General features: G+C 38.7%; 2 protein-coding genes across 3 annotated transcripts in view; one reads left to right on the forward strand and one right to left on the reverse strand.

The window, feature by feature from the left end:
• CMSS1 (cms1 ribosomal small subunit homolog) overlaps positions 1-19,648 on the forward strand; it is a 394,807-nt gene that overhangs the window by 57,335 nt on the left and 317,824 nt on the right. The gene's annotated exons all lie outside the window — the stretch shown is intronic.
• FILIP1L (filamin A interacting protein 1 like) overlaps positions 1-19,648 on the reverse strand; it is a 117,604-nt gene that overhangs the window by 49,335 nt on the left and 48,621 nt on the right. The window lies entirely within an intron of this gene.

A 19,648-nucleotide genomic window follows, 5' to 3' on the forward strand; every position in this document is an offset into this window, starting at 1 on the left:
AGTGATTTAGACTTCAAACCTTCTCTTTCCTCTTTGTAAAGAGTAGGGGTCCTCAGAGGATAGTATTTTATTTCCTGATGATGTAACTACCAAACAATTCTTCAAGTGATGATGGGAAGGCCAGATGAAATCTTATTTTTTTCAGTGTTTTTCCTGAAAGAACCTCCTCATTCCTCATTTCTGCATGCCTGTGTTTTAATGAAAGTAGTTAAAACTAATCGGTTTATTTGGCAGGGACAGTATTTATTAAAGAAATTTAATGTTTTGTGCTGTACTTTCAAGATAGTATAAAAATAGAACTTCAAAACTAGTTTTAATTCATCTGTTCTGTCTACAAAATGAAAAAAAAACAGAGAGGAAAAAAGAAACCAACAAAATATGACTGAGTTAAGCTTGCTACCTTTTACTCTGGGACAAGTTTACTTCTTTAAAAACTTTTTCTAGTAAATGAGAATTAACTTCCTAATTGCTTTGCACATCGATAAGAGAAGTAATCTCAAAAAGTCCTAGCCAACTATATGAATCTGCTAAGTAAATTAGAGACATGGCTGCCTCATTTGTGAGTTTCAAATAAACTGAGTAGTTTAAATAACTTGAGTCTGTTTAATTTTTTAAATTACATTAAAATAGGATTGCTCCCTATTATAATGTACATGTCTATGGAATTATTGTTTCCATATGTTTCGTCAAACAGAAATAATAAAAATAGTCTGCCTGTTTCTTTTCTTTAGTGTGGAGTGGAGAAAGGCTGGTTGCAGAGGATTTATAGTTAGTGAAAATGGTGTGGAGAAAAGATTCAGGGCCCCAAAAGAAGTGTGTATCATCTTTAATAGTGGGCTCACATTGACAGTTCTAGATCACTCTACCTGTCTACTGAGAAGCATATTAAACTAAGCCCTGCTTTTTGTATATACTCTTTTAAGAGAAGTGAATGACCATTCACTTCAGCTGAACTTAAACTTTAATATTTGATTTGCAGTTTTGTATTAACATTTTAGATGTTAGTTTGTTGGTTTTAATGGTTACTTTGCCTTATGTTGTGTGTGTGTATGTGTTAGTCACTCAGTCCTGTCTGACTCTTTGTGACCCCATGGACATAGCCCATTAGGCTGCTCTGTCCATGGGATTCTCCCAGCAAGAATATTGGAGTGGGTAGCCATTCCCTTCTCCAGGAGTCTTCTGGATCCAGGAGTTGAACCTGCGTCTCCTGCATTCTTTACTATCTGAGCCACTAGGGAAGCCCATGAAGTGTATTTAAATCTTTTGTGTGTGTGTGTGTCCTGTGCTTACCTTGTACTTATTCAACATACTTTGAGATTTTTACACTGTTGCAAATGAGACAAAATGACTGTTACGAAAGTTGCATGAAGCACAAATTCCTGAATCTCAGTTCCAAACTGGTACGGTAAAGTACCTCTACCCAAAGCTAGCATTTTTGTAACTTGTTCTGCCTCCTTTCCACTCTGATGGATACAGAGACTTCCTCACATTTGACACTGCCTTTTATTTCTTTCTTATATTTTTGTACTTCTGCTTTGCATTTATGTCTATGCTTTTGACTTCCCAGTTTCCCTGTAAAATTGTCAGCATTATTTCCTCATTTTCTTTGTTGAAGAACTGAAGACTAGAGAAGTTAAATGGCTGCAAGACTTGTCTAGGATTCTTGAAGCAAATAAGACTCTGATGCTGGGAGGGATTGGGGGCAGAAGGAGAAGGGGACGACAGAGGATGAGATGGCTGGATGGCATCACTGACTCTATGGACGAGAGTCTGAGTGAACTCCGGGAGTTGGTGATGGACAGGGAGGCCTGGTGTGCTGCGATTCGTGGGGTCGCAAAGAGTCGGACACGACTGAGCGACTGAACTGAACTGAACTGAACTGAACTCCCAAGTTCCTTTGCTGTTACTCCCTGAAGCACTGGTCCCTGACACAGCTATGACTCAGCCTTGCAACGAAGGTCATGGTATGTGACCACTCTCTTCAGGAACCAGTTAGTGACTCTCATTGGTTGAGCTTGTAGCACACACCAGTCACGGTGCTTAGTGCTCTGCGTGCACTCCATCATTCAATCTGCCTAACATTCTGAGGTGGTTTATCCATACTTTTCAGATGACAAAACACATTTGAAAGGGTAAAATTGCTTGACCAGTCACACTGCTGGTAAAGTAATGAAAAGAAAAATTTGAAGCAGTGTTTATATATATACAGGCTTAGTCTTACCCTACCTTAGGGATTTACTCAGAATCTCTCAGAGGTGTTGTTAGTAAAGAAATAATCAGATTTAACTGAGAAGTTTGTGTCTTTATTTTCCAGACTGAATGTTGAACTAAGAAAGCTAAAACTCACGCTCTTCAGGGGCTACACACCAAAGCCGCCCTGATTGTGTGCTGAATAACCCCAGGGAGTGTTGTTTACATTGGAAACACTGTGGATTTGTATATTTACTAAGATAGTTTTCTTGAGACTGTTGGCGAAACGTTCTAATAAACTTAGAATATTGTAACAGTTCTCCAGCAGTTGAAAGTGGAACATTTTGAAGGAGGGCACCCAGGGTGCCCTCCCCAGAAGGGCACCCTGGGTCTTATAGTGCACACTTCAGCCAGCCATTGGCGTTGTGCTCCACTGCCACGTGTCAGTGAGTAGGCTTTTATCTCCTTTCCTCCTATCAGCATTCTCTTGGCAATGTAATTTTTGTTCTTTTAGCTTCTAACGTATTTATTACGAAAAGAATAGCGATGTGACCATTGTGCCACAGTCTTGGCCAAGGAAGTTGTTACTTCCCTTTTTACAGAAAATTTCACTGCCCAATTCCTATGTGACTCTTCATTTTATAATCAAGAATTTTGTACAAATAAGTATACCTACAAATAAAAGTCCTTTCTACAGTGAGTAAGCTGATTTATAATCTAAATCAGTAATAGTTTAAGTTATCATTTGGAGATGGTACAAAGGAATTTTTCTAAGTTAATTGCTTTCTAATGTGGAAGTAAAGTTTGTAGGCAACAAGGCTGGAGACTAGGATATATTGACTTGATTGAACTGTGTGAGGTCACTTTTGTTAAATAGTCAAAAACAGTTGAATATCAGCAGTTTCCCATGGTTCAAGCTATTGCCAGGAGGTTATTACAGTGACCACAGCAACCAATGTCATTAGTAATGTCCACAATGTCATCATTATTTAACTGTTTTAAAATGCCATTAATGTGTTACTAAACATAACAGAGCCCGTTTCTCTTTGTGAAGTGACTGCTCTTTCTTTCTTGTCCTGTCTCCATGTCTTTGTTTCTTCTTGTGATTGGTGAAGTCTTTTAGTCATCCGAATAAGTGCCAGAGAAGCAGTATTCATAATTAGCTGAACCTTTTCTAGAACCGCCCATAATTTTTGCTGTTGGCTCTTTAATCAGGTAAGGGGAGATGTACACTGTTCTGTGAAGCTCTGCTGTAAGCTCTGGGATGGTAATGCTAACTCTGAATGGGACACATTTGCCCCTTTGCCTCTCATAGGGTTTACGTGGAAACACTGTAACAGGCAAAGAAAAGCAACAATTTTTATTATGGGCATGGTCCTGTTATGAGAAGCGAAGGGAATGGGGGCAGATCCAGGATGGCATGGGGCGAGGCAGAATGCTGTGGTCCTCCATTGCATCAGGCTGAAGTTAGATTGGCCAGACCATGAGTCTTTGGTGCTAAGACACTCCGCCTGACAGAACATTCTAACATCTCACGGACAGACTTCTTGCCACATGGCTTTGCTGCTGAGCATTGGACAAGCCTGACATGGGCTTCTCTGCTGCTCCACAATTAAGGAGGAAGGCTAAAGGGACTGAGCACCACGATGGACAGCTGTGGAACATGGAGCCAAAAGGAATGTCTGAGGGTGAAAACAGCTTCTCTCCATGCCAGGGAGAATCAGTTTTCTGACCTACCTCTTTCTTTTTACCCTTCTTTCAGTTCCCTGGTGTTATCTGCCTCACTCTGTACACATAAACGCCCACATGAAATATACCACGTCCCCAGGCAGCACAGCATTTAACATGTGCACAGAGAGCTTTCACCTGCAGTTAATGGGCTGCAGTGAACTTTAGTTTACGTGTAGGTCGTCTTTTTTACCTGCAGCTCAAGTCTCCTGTCCCAGGCCTCCATATGTGTGCACGCTTAGTCACTCAGTCCTGTCTGACTCTGCAACCCTGTGGACTGCAGCCCACCAGGCTCCTATGTCCAGGGGGGATTCTCCAGGCAAGAATTTTGGAGTGGGTTGCATTTCCTTCTCCAGGGGATCTTTCCCACCCAGGAATTGAACCCACATGTGCTTGGCAGGCAGATTCTCTACCACGGAGCCACCTGGGAATGCCATTCATACTTTAGCTGACTTTGATTTTAAAAAGGGACCAATCCTTTGAGAGTTAACTTGGGCTGATAACAACAGTATCAGTGGTAATGTTAGGAAATGGGAAGCCCTTTATTCACGTTAAAATGAATGCTATTCTGTGGCTTTAAAAATTAATTTAAAAATAGTTCAGTGCCCATGTCATAATTTGGAAAATGAAAAAAGTCAAAAAGACGTTTTACAACTAGTCCTACCACATGATTACTGCCAGCTATTAACAATTCCATGTACTGTGTTTCCTTTTAGTCTTTTTCTAAGCATTTGTAAAGCATGATTGTTTTCATACTGTGGGATATAATTGTATATTGTTTCTTACTTTTTTACCTTTTCTATATTTATTTTAATTATGTTCCTGTCTTTTCTATAGACATTGGGTCATTTAAAAGCATATATTTGCATATTTTCCCTAGAAATGGTGGGTCACGAAGCCAGCCACTGACATCACCATTGTTTTTTCTTCAATAAGTGAAACAAGGAAGTGCATAGTTAATGGAGACTCCTCTGCTTCAGAGACCTCCTGTTCTTGGTTTACGTGGGATGCTATGAGTTGACTATAGGACACTAGTGAGCCTGCCAGTTGGTGAGAAGGATAACTTGGAGAGAATGAAGTATTGATAATACGATGCCACCGTAAGATTATTAAATGGGAAGCAGGAAAAGCCTGCTATTTAGGTCCAGTCCTTTTGCTTATTTATTCCTGTAAACATTTTATGTTTCCTTGGTAACTAATAATAGTTTTGAGAAATTGTTGCACTCACAAGTATTACTGCAAGAGTAAAAAAAAAAAAAAAATCCTCGAATCACAGAAATTAGACAGAAAAGACCTATTAGGTCATCTTCTTTGTCCCTTGCCAGTACAGATTGTTCTCAATACTTTGTTCAGTCCATTTTTTTAAAGGGACCTTGTAAACTAGTTTATGCTTCATGTCTTTTTAAAGTAATGCATTTTAAAAGCAACTTCTCTCGACAGACTTTTCTGTATCATTGTGAAGCCTAATTTCAGGCTAAGTATTTTTGGAGGAGGACCTATGGATTCAAAGTACAGTTGAACAGGTTTTTTAGTTGAAACTCATTGGAGCAGTTCAGGATGTTACTAGAATAGTTGACTAAGGATAAAACAGATGGGTGAGTTGAATTTATGTTTTCTTTTATCTCTGGAAGGTCAAATATAACAATGCATGAGGATAAACTTTTAATCATGTAAGTTCATTGAAATGGGTCTAGAAGGCCTAAGGAATAAAGCACTTAGGAAATAAAAAGGAAATAAGCGTAAAATGGCTCATTCTAAGGTTATTTTTATGAAAGAGACATTTTATGATCTTCCCTCCTGTCCCTGATTCTGCTTTGTCCATTATTTACAGTTGATCATTGCTTGTTGTGAAGGTGGCTTCTGGTTGTTAAATTCTTTCCCTCAGTCAGGCAACTACTTCCAAACCCCAGAGGGATAGAATAAAACTATCTCATGGAGCAGTCACTGGTAGTGGTATAGCCTAAATGCTTCACTTCCCTACATTATGGCTAAAGATAAGATGTCTTCACTGGGATAAAATGACAGACAAATTAAGAAATGAGAAACGTGCTTTGAGTTTTATTAGGAAGGATGATTATTTCATAAAATCACGTTTTATAGTATAAAATACCTCAGAAAACATCTACTCTGCTTATTACCACTCTTTGTTCTCCCTTTTTAAGTTGATAATTGGAGCTCAGAGAGGTTAAAGGACTTGCCCCAAGGTCAAACAATAAACTGGTGATCCAGCCACTGTGTTTTATGGGTCTGCATGCCTCTGTTGGGAAACATGAAAAATCAAAAATGACTAACTAATGTGATTAAAGTGAAGTAAAGTGAAGTCGCTCAGTCGTGTCCGACTCTTTGCGACTCCATGGACTGTAGCCTACCAGGCTCCTTCCTCCATGGGATTCTCCAGGCAAGAGTACTGGAGTGGGTTGCCATTTCTTCTCCAGGGGATCTTCCCGACCCAGGGATCGAACCTGGGTCTCCCAAATTCCAGGCAGACGCTTTAACCTCTGAGCCACCAGGGAAAGAACTGTCAAAAAGAATGTATCTGAAATCCTAGTTATTGTAATATTAGTGTAATCTACCATGGTTTATACTAACTACAGAACTAATATGGAACATTAATGAGCAAGTTATTCACTTTATGGATTAAAAATGCAATAGATTGTTGCATTTCTTTTAAATTAAAGATCTGTATAATACTGGTAATCAACCCAAGCCATCAAGATTGGTAATGAGTTGACAACTCTGATCAAAAATATCTGAACTTTTAATATTAATACTGCGTTATCATATAACAACATTGTCTTACATGCTTGCCAATTGTTTATTTTGTACATGAGAAATCCTTTTATAATTTATGTCACTAGGCATCCAATCGGCATCATAAAATACAGGTTTTGGAGGGAGATAAAAAGTTCTGTGTTCACCCTCAAATTGGAATCTCTCTCAGGTGAGAATTTCAACCTTCTTCCCAGGAATTGGTGCATACACAGTTCAGTTGTCACTAGAGCTGAGTAGCCCCAGCGATTTGTTACTTCCTCAACAAGTCCACTCCATTCCAATCTAAAAACTGGCTTTTTCCAACTTCCACTGACATTCCTGATCTTTCCATGGAGCTGTGTTGAATAAATGCATTGCTTTGACATGACAGTTTTTTAAGTATTTGAAAGCAGTTTGTCCTCAATTGTCAGCTGTGCCTGTTTGATATGAGTCCTTTCACACCCTGTCTGTATGGTTTGGAGCTCAAAATGAGCAATTTACTTCTGTGTATTAGGATCATCTTCCCCTTCATAGACTTACAGACTTTGTGTGTGTACCTAAATTATCTAAGCATTTTAAGATAATTATCTAAGACAGCCTACACCAAACTACTGTGTCATTGAGCTTTCTGATCACCAGCCTCCTAATGAACAACCTCACACTTAAGTATTTTCATCATGCACTGCTCCTGTGATAATCTGGGTTAATCAGTTCTATCCTGTGTTGGTTTTGTTTATATCTTTGTTTAGTAACAATTATATATAACACATTTATTACTTAATGGATGCCATGAACTGTATGCTTTACATATAATAGCAACTTTGTCCACGTAATGACTCTGTGAGTTAAATAACCAAGGAACAAACAGAGAAGTGAGGTAACTTGTATAAGATCACAAAGCTAATAAAGAGTGGCACCAGGATTTGAATTGCAGACTGACTTCAGCAACCTCTGATATCACACTCAGTGTCTTGTAGTAGAATTTGGTCTTGGGGGCAATTGGTACTAAGTCTGGAGTCATGAAACTTTGTATCTCTCTTATCTGCCATCTAGTTCATTAGGCTTGCACTGTAGGATAGCAGGGGCTTCCCTGATGGCTCAGAAGGTAAAGAATTCACCTGTAATGCAGGAGACCCAGGTTCAATACCTAGGTCAGGAAGATCAGGAGAAGGGAATGGCTACCCACTCCAGTATTCTTGCTTGGAGAATTCCATGGACAGAGCCTGGTAGGCTACAGATCATGGTTGCAAAGAGTTGGACAGGACTGAGCAACTGACACTTTCACTTTTGCTTCATGGGATAGAGTGAGAATGAATCTGGAGATCGTCTGGTCAGCTTCCCTCATCTTGTAGTTTGTATAACTGAAACTCAACTGTGCAGTAGCCTGTTCAGGGACATGCAGAGAGACCATAGTTCAGGCCTGTGTGTGCACCACACTTTTCTGCTGCAGAACTCTGAAGTACTTCTGCTTGTACAGTTTCTTCTCTCTTCTCCTTCCTCCCATTCCTCTTCTCTTTCTTCCTTCCTGTCTTCTTCTCTCCCTCTCCAGTTATTTTTGGCATTGAAGCATTAAAACAACAGTAACAGTAATATAAATCACATTGAAAGGATCACTTAAAAATCCAACCATACTGTGTTTTAAACTGTTTTCGTTTATTGCCAGCTTCTGAATCTGTAAGTTTTTTATCTTTTCAGATTATGACATAGGTTTAAGAATCTTATCAAATATATTCTTAAAATCTCTCTGACTTAAGTTTCATAGTTCAAAGAAGATTTAAGGAGTGGGAAGGGAATGGCAAGGAACTGCTGTCATTTATTGAGAGCCTCATATGTGGTGGTTACTCTGCCCAGCCCTCTACCTTGGTGTCTCAAACCTGCTTTCCACTCTCTGAGATTCTGTATGAGGACTGGCACAATACCCTGCACAGGGTGAGTATTCCACAAGCCTGCTGAGTGAGGAAATGACTGGAAAGAAGTGCTTTGGATCCGGCAGGAGAAAGAGAAAGAGGTGATGACCATGTACACACTATTCCCACTCATTGACTCAGCTTTTGCATCATTTTATGTGCCATTTATTTCACATCTGTGAAGGCACATGTGCGTGCAGGATGCTATGGGATCCTATTTGTGGTAATAGATTTTGGCCTTGTACTTTTAACTCAACATAAGTCTTGATCCAGAAACTATTCTTTATTACATTTACTCAAGTTTCTTTAGTTTCCTTGATCACAAATATTATTCGATAGGGAAGATTCCCCCATGGGATTGTATTTAATCATGCAAGTAGGGAAAAGTCTGTCATGATAGTGCTGACAGCCTGAGAACTTGAGGAGTAAAAACTGCAGGGACAGAGTTTGCTCCTAGCACTGTCTCTTGGCAAAACATAACTTGAAATAGAGCTGATTTCTTTTTAAATATAATAAATTCTAATGAAAACTGATCCAGTTGAGTTTTGAAACACATAGAATCAATTTTCAGTTACCATGAATGGCTCTTGCCCTAGTGATGCCAGAATGTCCATGTTCCAATTCACTTACTCACATTGGGAATCTGGAGAGTCACTGGTGTTGACTTTGAGTGACCTCAAATTTATCTCCAAATGCTGATCTACTCTGATAAGATTGACAAAAGTGATACGTTTATCATAAGAATACTTATTTGTCTCATTACTAGTCTATGCCACTTAAGAGTGTGCTATAAATTAATTTTCAAATAAATCCTGTGAATAGCTCAATTATATTTCATTACCTGACCTTTCATTACAAAAATTAAAAGTTCATTCCTAAATGCAAGTATTTTAAATTAGCATGCATTCAAAAACTTATATTGGCATTTCTTCACTTCCTCTTTTTAATATATCAGTAGGTTCAAAACATGAAAATGTCTTGTTTCATCTCTGATATGTGCTGACCAACTTTTGGTTAAAAGCAGATTCTATCCAACCATCCATTCTCTATCTATGGCTGCTGTTTGCTGAAACCTTGTGGAACAGATGTCTTCTTCCCTCCTCATTGCTTACAACCTCTTACCCCTGGCCCTAAAACACACACACACTGTGTAAGTACACATTCTGGCTTTTATGTATGCTCACTCACAACTATAAGAGAAAATGAAGAATAATAAAATTCAACTTTTTAGGTCAGGAATGAAAATCTACTTCCCAAAGGCTATCTATGTTACTTTTTTTGTCCAGTGCCAGTGACCATCAATGTATTCCTAGGAAATGGAAGTTCTTCACATTATATACTTACTCTTTATAAATGCTTTCCACCTAAATAAAATCCCTTTATATTAATATAGCTGTATAACCTTTCTTTTGATTAGTGGTTGCCTGATAATGTCTCTTTTTCCATATAGTTGGGAATTATTATTGTTAGAATTGTTTTACTCCAGCCTGACAGTCTTTGTCTTTTAATGTATTTAGTCTGTTACAGTGATTATTGATGTATTTGGATTTACTTTTGTCATCTTATTTGATGGTTCTGTTTTTTACCACCTTTTTTGCTGTTGTTTTGTCTCATTTCTTGGCTTCTTTTGGATTTTATTTTTATTCATTTTCGCCCTCTCTACTTGGAGTTATACACTGTTTCTATTCTATTAGGAACTAATTTGCCTATACATTCTGCCTCACAAGTTAAATGATCAGAGTCTAAAGCTAATCACTATTTTAATCCCACCAGAGACTTTAAGGACTTCAGAACACTTTTAAGCATACCTTCCCAATTTTTATATTATTGCTGAAATATCTTTTAAACAGTTCTTTTTTAAATTCTATAAGATATCATCATCATCTATTTTTGTTCTTTTAGTCAATGTTGGTTTAGATTTACCAACATATGTACCACTTTCTTTGCTTATCATCCCTTCTTTTATTCCATACTTCATCTGGGATCACTTTCCTTCAACCTAAATACATACTTTTGAAGTTTCTTTAGTGGAAGTGTGCTTTTTTCAGACTCCGTCTTTTTATTTATTTGAACATGTCTGTATTTTGCCCTTGTTCTTAGGAAGATTTTTACAGCAAATAGACTTCTAGGTTGTCTGTCGGGACGTTGGAAGTATTATTCCACTGACTCCCATGTTGCTGTTGAAAAGTCAGTCATCAGTCTAATTGTTACTCCTTTTGTCTCTGACTGCTTTTGTGATTTTTCCTTTGTCTTTTGTTATTCTATCATATGACATATTAAGTATAGATTTCTTAATTTTATACTTTCTGGGCTTCATTAAGATTCCTGTATGCATAAATCGGTGTCTTTCCTGACTTCTAGGAAATTCTCAGTGTTAACTCGCCAAATATGACTTTTGAATAACTTGTCTCCTTACATTTTAAAACTTAGACACATGTTAGACTATCTTACTCTAATCTTCATATCCCTTAACTATTCTTTCACCTGTTCCATCTCTTTAGCTCTTCAGGCTGCATTTTATTATCTCCTCAGATTTTTCTTTCAGTTCACTATTGTGGCTCATGTGGTAAAAAATCTGCCCACAGTGCAGGAGACCGGGATTCAATCCCTGCATCAGGAGGATCCCTTGGAGAAGGGAATGGCTACCCGTTCCAGTACTCTTGCCTGGAGAATTCCATGGACAGAGGAGCCTGGCAGGCTACAGTCCATGGGGTCGCCTAGAGTTGGTCATGACTGAGTGACTGACACTTGACTTGACAATTCCCTTTGCTGATCTGCAGTTATAGTTTTCATATCCAAAATTTTCTTTTTTTCCACTAATTTATCGGATTTTTTTGTAGTCTGTTACTTTTAACTAGAAATTTCAATCTCCCTTTTTAATATATTGAGAGATATACATGCTATTTGATAATTTAAATATATGAGATCTGTAAATATCAGCAGCTCTGATTCTGATTTCTCTGGCTTTCAATCATTATGCATCATTTTCTAGTGTGTTTTTGGATTCTTTAAAAAATATGAACTTAAACACCTTAGACTTTTATATGTGGCAGTTCTTTGAACCTTGGGTTGAAGATGGCTTCCTCTAGAGAGGATTTACGTTTATTTTTGCCAGGTGCAGGCGGGTATTGTCAGCCCAGAATCTGTAGGCTTTTTATTTTTTTGTTTTTGGACCACCCAGGTAGTGTGAATTTGGACTGCAAATTCTCGGGTTGGGTGATGTTATTATAAATACTCAGTGGAGTTTATCTCTTCGCTTCCTCCCAATGCCATAGTTTAAGAAAAGTAGTTTTCCTTACCATTCCTAGAGGTTGGTTTTGTTTCTTAGTCACCTTTACACCGATGGCTTAGCTCTTCGCAATCTCAACTTTATGTGGGGCTGGTAGGACCCTGGGCTTTGTCCTCTGTGCCCTACAGTGCCATAAAAAAAAAATTTGCAGCATTCAAACAGTGTTCTCCAAGCAAAAGCCAGGTTGAGTTCTCTATCGCAGCATTCAAACAGTGCTCTCCAAGCAAAAGCCAGCTTGGGTTCTCTGTCACAGCATTCAAACAGTGTTCTCCAAGCAAAAGCCAGGTTGAGTTCTCTGTCACAGCATTCAAACAGTGCTCTCCAAGCAAAAGCCAGCTTGGGTTCTTTGTTGCAGCATTGAAACAATGCTCTCCAAGCAAAAGCCAGCTTTTGTTCTTTGTGTGCCCCACTATACTTCTGATTTAGAAAAAGTTCATATAATAAGCTTCCTTATTTCCTATCTCCCCAGATTTTCCCTTGCTCTTATTCACTATCATTCTTTTACCCTTAAAAATGAAAACTAGTATTGGAATAGAAACAGAAGTAACGAAATTGAAGAGTTTCAATGGATAGAAGTGTTATTGAGGGTTCTGCTGACAGTGTTTCCTGATTTTGATAAAGCCTGAACTGTCTAGTTGGAAAAAAAAATAAAAAATCATTTGCCAAAGACTATTTGTTGGGATGTTACCATATTTTATTGCTAGATCATTGTTCTTTTGGATATGGTATGGTGACTAAATTTGTTTTAAATATCACAGGAACTATTATTTCTGCTTGTGTATCTTTAGTTAGATGTGAGTGCCTGCATGTGTGTGAAAGTGTTTGTTAGAGTAGCTGCTTGTGTGTGCATATGTTTCCTTATCACTGTGTTGCAGGTGCTTGTCCTCAGCTTAAGAATTGAGGGAATGAGATTCTGAAGATGATTTTCAAGAAGGAATGATTTGAAGTCTTTAACAGTTGGGTGAACAGGTTTGCAGTCCTTGTCCCAAGTCACGTCTTCGTGTTTTGTGGCCTTTGTCAGTCTTCTCCTGGCCATTCCCAGGGAAGTCCAAGTGGATGAGGTGTGCAGTGGTGACTGTGGACTAGGGGTGGCAAGGTCTTGTTTGGATGAATGCAGCAGGCTCTGTGTCTGTCCCTTCAAGGTGTTCTGTAAGGGAATCTGGGACTCCCAGGGCACATCCTTCTGCTTTCAAGTATCTCCATCTCCAGTAACAATATTTTTAGAGTCTAGGTATTTTTGAATGGTAAGCACAGAAATATTGTCCATTTGTGTAGAATCTCCACACCTGTTTATGTGCTATAGATAATTACTTTATACTTATCACTATAAAATATAAGTAGAGTTCCATGCTAATTGAGAACAGTTTTTGTTTACCAACACCCATCTTAGAATATGTAGATATTTTATAGTTAGATTTTACCACCAAAACCAAAGGCATTTTGAAGGTAAAAAATCTGATTACCTCTTTCCTGAATTCACAAATGTTTCTATCAGTTTCTTTACGGTTTTCTTTTTATTGAAGCTGGGTGAGTAGACATTCAGCTTTCATTTATTAAGTATCTACCTAGGTTAAATGACACAAATCTGAGGGGAAGAAAGCCATTTAACATGCAACCAGGATGTAATAGGCTCCTTTCCTCTGTGCTTTTATAGCCAAAGTTTTGTGCTATATGGTGGAAAATAAGACAGATTCCTTGCTTCAGGGAATTTACCTCTGGGAGTTGGCTGCTGCTGCTGCTGCTAAGTCGTTTCAGTCATGTCCGACTCTGTGCTAACCCATAGACCACAGCCCACCAGGCTGCCCCGTCCCTGGGATTCTCCAGGCAAGAACACTGTAGTGGGTTGCCATTTCCTTCTCCAATGCATGAAAGGGAAAAGTAAAGTGAAGTGGCTCAGTCATGTCTGACTCTTCATGACCCCATGAACTGCAGCCCACCAGGCTCCTCCATCCATGGGATTTTCCAGGCAAGAGTACTAGAGTGGGGTGCCATCGCCTTCTCCAGGGAGTTGGTTAGGGAGGTATTAATATGGAAGAAGAGATAGACTGGCTAAAAGCTAAGTAAATTACACAAGGTGCATACAAGAAGTGCCTTCACGTGCAGATGAAGAAGTTAGGCATCTGGGAAGGTGTGAGACAAGGTGGCACTGAGGAGTTGAGGTAAAGCTCCACCCACTTTGCTCCTCTGTTGGGGACACGTGAAATGTGCAGCCTCTAAGGAGGAGCTGGTCTGGTGCCAGGTCTGGCCCAAGGGGGCTGGAGGGCAGAGTTACTATCCACATTACTCTTGTGTGCTCATGTGCTGCTCTCTTCTCTCCACAAATAACCATTTCTTGCTTTTTTTTGTTTTTTATGCTTTTAAAGTCTATGTTGCTTATGGTTTCTTTTGCTCATGGAAGAAACCTGGGACGATGAAGAATTTACATAGATTTTAGGGCAACTTGGATTCTTATAGCAAGAAGAAAAGTAAGTATGTTCATCTTCAATATGTAAGAATTGCCCCGTTTTGCAAAAAGATTATTTGAAAGGTTCATTTCAAATATCTTTCCCACAGAAACAATGTTATTAAGTTACAAAGTAGAGAATTGGTTCCCAGATTAGCACAGGGAGATTTACTAAACCCATAATAAAGCTGAAAATCTGTATTTCGGAAACTGTGATAGTATGGTAATATTATAGCACAGTCATATCATAGCTCACAAGATTTACATATAATGTGATTATTGTAGCACGTAATAGAGAACAATATTCTTGCAAATGTATAGAAATTTCAGCTATATTTGGGGTCAGCTAGCTTTTTGTGAACTAGCTCGGAGCCTATGTTTTACATAGAACATGACGCTTATTAGTAAATGCATTCCAGGTTCCCACTTTGTATTCTAGGTGAACACCTCCCTGCCATGTCCATGGCAGCCCCTGGCCAACTAGCCTGAGGAATATGAAGTAGCTCTGGAAATACTCTTGCTCTCCAGGTATCATCCTTTTGAGCCGAATGTAGGTTGCCTTTTTATGTAGAAGGAATGTTAATGAGTCAGGTGTTCATAACCCAGAGAATGCTGGTATGTATTTTATGTGGCCTGGAGAGTTAAGCTTAGTATATTTTATTCTTAGCTCTTGCAGGTTCAAGGATGACAACATGTTCTTTTAAGCAACTTGCAGTCACCCATGTTCATGACTGGAAAAGCTGAAAACATCCCCCTTTAAAGAATGAATCATAATTCAACTAGCTTTGCAGTTGGCTTCATAGATTTAGTGGGCTGTCCCTCAGCAGGATTGTTTTTTATGTTTTGCCATATCCCATCACATATGAATCAGTTCAGTTCAGTTGCTCAGTCGTATCTGACTCTTTGCAACCCCATGAACCACAGCACACCAGGCCTCCTTGTCCATCACCAACTCCCAGAGTTCACTCAAATTCTTGCCATTGAGTCGGTGATGCTGTCCAACCATCCCATCCTCTGTCGTCCCCTTCTCCTGCCCTCAATCTTTCCCAGCATCAGGGTCTTTTCAAATGAGTCAGCTCTTCGCATCAGATGGCCAAAGTATTGGAGTTTCAGCTTCAACATCAGTCCTTCCAATAAACACCCAGGACTGATCTCCTTTAGGATGGACTGATTTGATCTCCTTGCAGTCCAAGGGACTCTCAGGAGTCTTCTCCAACAGCACAGTTCAAAAGCATCAATTCTTCTCTGCTCAGCTTTCTTCACAGTCCAACTTTCACATCCATACATGACCACTGGAAAAACCATAGCCTTGACTAGATGGACCTTTGTTGGCAAAGAAATGTCTCTGCTTTTTAATATGCTATCTAGGTTGGTCATAACTTTCCTTCCAAGGAGTAAGCGTCTTTTAATTTCATGGCTGCAGTCACCATCTGCAGTGATTTTGGAGCCCAAAAAAATAAAGTCTGACACCGTTTCCACTGTTTCCCCATCTATTGCCATAAAGTGATGGGACCAGATGCCATGATCTTAGTTTTCTGAATGTTGAGCTTTAAGCCAACTTTTTTACTCTCCTCTTTCACTTTCATCAAGAAGCTCTTTAGTTCTTCTTTACTTTCTGCCATAAGGGTGGTGTCATCTGCATATCTGAGGTTATTGATATTTCTCCCAGCAATCTTGATTCCAGCTTGTGCTTCTTCCAGGCCAGCATTTCTCATTATTTACTCTGCATATAAGTTAAATAAGGAGGGTGACAATATACAGCCTTGACGCATTCCTTTTCCTATTTGGAACCAGTCTATTGTTCCATGTCCAGTTCTAACTGTTGCTTCCTGACCTGTATACAAGTTTCTCAAGAAGCAGGTCAGGTGGTCTGCTATGTCTATCTCTTTCAGAATTTTCCACAGTTTATTGTGATCCATACAGTCAAAGGCTTTGGCATAGTCAATAAAGCAGAAATAGATGTTTTTCTGGAAGTTTCTTGCTTTTCCAATGATCCAGTGGATGTTGGCAATTTGATCTCTGGTTCCTCTGCCTTTTCTAAAACCAGCTTGAACATCTGGAAGTTCACAGTTCACATATTGCTGAAGCCTGGCTTGGAGAATTTTGAGCATTACTTTACTAGCGTATGAGATGAGTGCAATTGTGTGGTAGTTTGAGCATTCTTTGGCATTGCCTTTCTTTGGGATTAGAATGAAAACTGACCTTTTCCAGTCCTGTGGCCACTGCTGAGTTTTCCAAATTTGCTGACATATTGAGTGCAGCACTTGCACAGCATCATCTTTTAGGATTTGAAATAGCTCAACTGGAATTCCATTATCTCCACTAGCTTTGTAGCAATGCTTCCTAAGGCCCACTTGACTTCACATTCCAGGATGTCTGGCTCTAGGTGAGTGATCACACCATCGTGATTATCTGGATTGTGAAGATCTTTCAGTATTCACATATGAATAGTGGTAGTATTTTGTGGCTTCTTCAAGGTACTGTATTTCCTTTCTGCTTATGGACAAGAGCTTATTTTTTCACCACTTTTTCACAAAAGGCCAAGTTCCTGGTAGGGTTTGCTGGATATATAGTTCAAGGAACTTAGTTCAACAGTAACATAACTATTAATCCATGGCAGTGTTTCTTGGCCTATAGATTGGTTTCAGTAAGCCGGAAGAGGATAATCAATACAGACTGAAATAGCATTCATTTCTTTTTACTGTACTTCTAACACCAGACTTCCCCACTTTATCTCCATAAATTCTCTTCATCTTTACTGGAAAACCCCTTTTTCTTAACTAATCTCCATGGTATTTTCTCCTCTTGACTCAGGGCAATTGATCACCTAGCAACCTGAACCCATGAAGCAGGTGCCTTATTAAAAGACTGAGGTTAAATGTTGGGTAAACTCTAGCAGTGATTACTGGAAAAGAAAAGAATGTTGATAGTCGGTGAGGTTTGACAAAGAAGGCTCTCGCCAGTGTTTGTCAGGCTCTAAGCTGTAAAGATAGGCTTTCTGTAGCAGAGGCATGCAGCTCTGTGCAAGAGTGAACCGTTTGCTTCCACAGGGAATTGCTGTGCTTCCATATTCTTAAGTATGAGTCACGGATGTCTTTATGATTACACATCCCTCTTAACATATGAGGAATAAACTTTAGAGAAAAGGAAGCTAAGAGAAAACAGAAGTGTGAATGACTACTAATGGTGCCGTCTCTGGCTCCGCTCCGTCTGCCATTTCATCATACATAAAGCGGGTAGTTCAGAGATTCCTCTCCTGGCAAATAAGTGGCAACATATGTTTAAAACAGTGAGTGGAAACTGTAGGGAGAAAATGACAGGCATATGGCAATAGGAAGGTAAGGGAAAATTTGTTGCACTAACGTTCAGTTCAGTTCAGTCGCTCAGTCATGTCTGACTCTTTGCCACCCCATGGACTGCAGCACTAACGTTAGCTGCACAATTGGTGTGCTCTTCCGTTGAGGGACTGTTTTGATTTAAAAAGTCTGCATGCCTCATTAGAACATCATTTCTGTGTATGGAGTGTATAGGTTTTCTAGGATTTTCTGTGGTGGTGTCTTTTTTCTCATGAATGGCAGTCATCTTAAACCTTCTCATTTCATACAGAGGTCTTGCGAGAAAGGTTCCCAGAGGGGAAAGACAGAATTTAATCAGGAAATAGGACATTTTATTAACATACCAAAAATGAAGTGTGGGAAAGCACTTTGAAACAGTCACTTTGAAGGCCAAAGAATAGAAGAATGGGCCCCAAATTACTGTCTTCAGGCACCCTCTTCTTTTAAATGATAATTCTGCAGTGACAGTGTTTAGGATTTATTTGTTGCCATAGCAACTAAATCTTTGCTCAGTAGTTTGAGATTTCACAAGTTACCTTAAAGGGAAAGTGTTTGTTGTTTTGATTTCACAAACTATGAATTAATCAATATTTACCTTCTAACAAACTGAAAACACAATAACTTACTTTGAAAAAAATAATTTTCTCAACATTAAAAAGAAATCTATGTATACTAAGTGCACACCCATTTCCAATTGTATATCATACATGACTAATAAATAAGAACTGTGTTTTAAGTCTCCAAAATTTAATTATGGCTTTTTGTTATATTAGAGATAAATACTAGAGAGAGAATCCTGTAGGAGGAAATGGCCACCCACTCCAGTATTCTTGCCTGGAGAATCCAGTGGACAGAGGAGCCTGGTGGGCTACAGTCCATGGGGTTGCAAAGAGTCGGACACGACTGAGCACACACACACTAGAGAGAAGCATAATTTGTTTCTCAGCACAATTTTTTGTTTTGCTTTGTTTGCATAGAAATGATTATGGCAAAAAATATTATGAACTTTTATGTGTCTAAAATTTAATTAATTTCTTAATAAGACTTAACTTCAGTTGTTCAGATTCTGGGGAAAAAGCTGTTGGTGTTATTACTGATTTGGACCTTGACAATGAATAATACCAAGATGAACAAGGAACTTACTAGTATGTATATATCTGTAAATGTGTCAGTGCTGCAGAACCCAGTTGTTCTGTACCTTCTCTCCAAGTATCCTGCTTTATTATGATTGGTATCAATGGTATATATTTTTTTATGTCTGGTCTCATACTTTAAAAATGGATGGCTAAGAAGCTAATGTAAACAAAGTGTTTTGTTTGTAGTCAAAAATTTCTTTATACATTTACATGTATAAGAAAGCTGGGCATGGCAGAGAGAAGACATGACTAAGCTTTATAGCCTGCCCACTATCAGTTTTGGTATCGAGTTAAGAATGGTTTGTATATTTTTAAATAATTGGAAAATAAGAATAATATTCCAAAATAAGAATAATATTTGGTAATATGCCAACGCAAACATTATATGGAATTCAGATTTTAATATCCGTAAAGCTTGATTGGAAGATAACCACACCCATTTGTTTACATATTACTGGCTGCTTTCCTGGTATAACATCAGAATTGAATAGTGGAAACAAGACCATCTGGCCTACAAAGCTTAAAACACTTATTACCTGTTCCTTTACAAAAGACAGGTTGCTGACCACTGTTCTATAGCTTTAGCAATAAGTACAGTTCAAAATGAAACAAATATGTGGGGGCACCTGAAAGTTTGGCTTTCTATATCTCAACTAATTTGTGTTCATTTGCCCGACACCAAATTTTGAATTTTCTGTACTAGGACCCTTTTTGATCTTTGATTGTTTATATTCTGTGAAGATTTATTAATCCATTATTGTCAAGATAATGGATGCCTTATGGTGGAGTACTGAGGTGATATACATTTGAGGAGAAATCTATTGTAGAACAGTGAAAGTAGAAAACCAAAGTTTTGTTTCTGAGACTAA

Source organism: Bos javanicus, chromosome 1 (genome assembly GCF_032452875.1).
Source record: "Bos javanicus breed banteng chromosome 1, ARS-OSU_banteng_1.0, whole genome shotgun sequence".
Taxonomy (NCBI): Eukaryota; Metazoa; Chordata; class Mammalia; order Artiodactyla; family Bovidae; genus Bos; species Bos javanicus.